Raw genomic sequence first — 3250 nt, 5'->3', positions numbered from 1 at the left:
AAGTCCCTCCTCCCTACCTTTTATCTTAGCCTGCTGGACACACTTTCCTCATTCCTGAAGAAGGGCTTATGCCTGAAACGTCGATTCTCCTGTTCCTTGGATGCTGCCTGACCTGCTGCGCTTTTCCAGCAACACATTTTCATGCTTGTACTAGACAAGGTTCCTCATTCCCTTCACTTAAACAGATCATTAATTTAAACATTTTTTATATTCAGATATATATTTGAAAATTTTATATACCTTTTGTTCTTTAAACCTTTGCAGAAGTGTTATCAAATAAAATTTTACATTGTCCACATGCATATTATGTGGGTGAAATACCAAACACTTGAAGCAGATTTTTAGTGTTGTCCTGAAGTATATTAAGAGGCAGAGATGCATTGAGCAAGTTCTAAAACTTTTGAGCGTTGGCAACTGAAGTTAAAGCTGCCAATGGTGGAGTATTTCAAATTGGGATCTTCAAGATGCCAGAATTGGAGTGCAGATATCTGATGGTTGTTAAACTCAAGGAAGCTACAGAGATCAAGAGTAGTGAGGCTACAAAGGAGTTTAAAAACGGGTATGAAAATTTTAAATTGAAGCGGTGCTGAATAAAGCCAGTATAGGTCAGTGAGGTTAAGGTTAGAGGATCAATGGGTTTTGGTGCCATCTAAGCTGCAGAGTATTGGATGAGCTCAACTTTAAGGAGATTTGGGAGGCTAACTTAGAAACCATTGAGATAGCCAAGGTAGCAGGAAAGGATGAAGGTTTCAGGAACAAATGTGCCAAGGCAGGGATGGAAGTAGGTGGCCTTTTCTTTCTGCAAAGTACTGTAATTGTTGAGTACAGGACATGATAATAGATTTCTACACACCAAAGTCGTTTGCACGGATGATACATCAAAGACAAAATGCCATTCCAAGTTTTCCCTTGGGCCAGTGGAATGCAGAATTACATGCACTGTTTTTAAACAAATTTTAAATACAAAGATGTGCTTGGAATGATACACTGATCCATTCCCCATAACAGTTATCTTTTGAAAATAAATGTAGTCTCTGCCATGTTGTGAGCAATGATGAGTCAGCAAAGAAAATCAATGTACTTCTATACAATTTTGTCTCAGCAGGTTTTTGAATAAAGATAATACTACATGTACCCACGTTTGTTGGTACTGGAGTATGTTTTAAACTAGTGAAGCAGATTTACAATTTGTAACTTGTGGTGTTCTGTCAATTTTCCATTCCAGCCTTTTAATGATGGTATCACTGCTAGGACTATCAAACCTTTTGCTATCTTCTCACCTTGTTTTACCGACTTAAGTGGATCAAGGATCTCCTTGAATCCCTAAATATCCATGTATAATAAGATGGAGAAGGCTTTGTTTTTAAGAAGTCTGCTGATAGTCAAAATGATTTCATTCAAAGCTGCAATCAGTATAGTACTATCCCACATAATTTAAATCAGTTGGTACACATATTAAAAAAGATTATTTTTCTAAGGGATCATCTTAAATTCCATGTATTCTTGATGTGAAAGATAAAATATTTGTAATTCAACCATTTGTAATAGATTAGATTACATTACAGTGTGGAAACAGGCCCTTCGGCCCAACAAGTCCACACCGACCTGCCGAAGCGCAACCCACCCATACCCCTACATTTACCCCTTACCTAATACTACGGGCAATTTAGCATGGCCAATTCACCTGACCTGAACATCTTTGGACTGTGGGAGGAAACCCACGCAGACACGGGGAGAACGTGCAAACTCCACACAGTCAGTTGCCTGAGGTGGGAATTGAACCCGGGTCTCCGGCGCTGTGAGGCAGCAGTGCCAGAGACCCGGGCCACCGTGCTGCCCACAATACTTAAGTATTTTAGAACATGACTTTGGAGTGCTGGGAATTTAAGTTGAGAGAGTTAGAAAGAGGTGAGTCTTTGGCTTTTTAAAAAATTGCTGTGTAGAAATTAATTATTTCTTCAGATATGGATCAAGGATCTGCTTGGTAAGTGATTCTATCTCTTACTTTGTAATCTCCAGTTTATAGTAAATAATCCAAAAGTAAATTTAATCTACAGCAGGGGCGCTTGACCGCACAAAATGTCCATCCTGTAGCATGTGGGGAATTATGAACATTCATGTGTAAGAAGTGTTATTGACTGCAGAAACATAACCTCTAGGATTTAGAGCTTGAGTGGCAGTGGGTGTTACTGTGATGCATTCATGAGGCAGAGGAATATGGGTAACAGACTTAGGGAGGTGGTCACGTTGCAGAAGGATATGCAGGCAAATTGGGAATGGGTGACAGCCAGACAGTACAAGAGAAGCAGACTGGGAATGCAGGAGCCCCTGAAACTATTTTCCTTATTGATTTCTGATCTGGATACTGGTGGGGGCAATGATGTGTCAGGAGTATAGCAAGAGCCAGGCCCATTCAGCTTGATGTTCAGCTTCACTGAAGGGAAGAATGTCGGAAGAGCAATAGTGAATAGGGTTGGTATGGGAATTGACAAGCATTTGTTTCATAAACACAATTCCATGGTTGGTATATTGCTCCAAGGTTGAGCTGTTAGCAGTTGCAGGGCTTTCTTTTGGGAGCAAATAATCTGGGATGGTCCACTTTGATGCCAATGGTTTCGATAGGAAGAGGGATGTAGTCCTGCAGTCAGCATTTAGAGAGCTAGGTAAAAAGCTATGAAGCAGAACTTTAAAAGTAGTAATTTTCTGATTGCTCACAGTGCTATGCACAAGTGAGTACAGAAATGGGAGAATAAAACATAAATACAGAGGAAAGTATTGCAAGAAGGAGGAAGTTTATATTTCTACAACCTGATGTGTAGGGTAGCAGCTGAATAGAGCTGGGACTGAGTAGTGGTGTGTTTTGCTAGTGCTTTTTGCATAGATTTAAACTAAATATGTGTGTGGAAACCTGAATTAAATACCATGGTGCATCAAATATTGGGAGACATGGGTAACCTGAGAATAGTGAATTTTTAATAGATGAAGACAAGGAAGAAATTCAAACATTGTAAATTAGGGTTCAGTTGAGTGTATGTGAATGCGGGGAATTGCCAATACAAACTGCAAACTGTAATTATGATGTGCTTATAACAGAAATTTGGCTCAAGGAAGACTGCGACTGCTTATTAAATGTTCCTGAATGAATTCAAGGTTTTCAGGTAAGATTGGAAAGTACAAAATTGAGGGTTTGGCAGTATTGCTAAAAAGCAATGCAATGTTGGAGAAAAACATGTCCCAAAAACCTCAAACA

This window comes from Chiloscyllium plagiosum, chromosome 2 (genome assembly GCF_004010195.1).
Source record: "Chiloscyllium plagiosum isolate BGI_BamShark_2017 chromosome 2, ASM401019v2, whole genome shotgun sequence".
Classification (NCBI taxonomy): Eukaryota; Metazoa; Chordata; class Chondrichthyes; order Orectolobiformes; family Hemiscylliidae; genus Chiloscyllium; species Chiloscyllium plagiosum.
The sequence above is the reverse complement of the archived record's forward strand: the minus strand, read 5'-3'. Positions refer to the sequence as shown.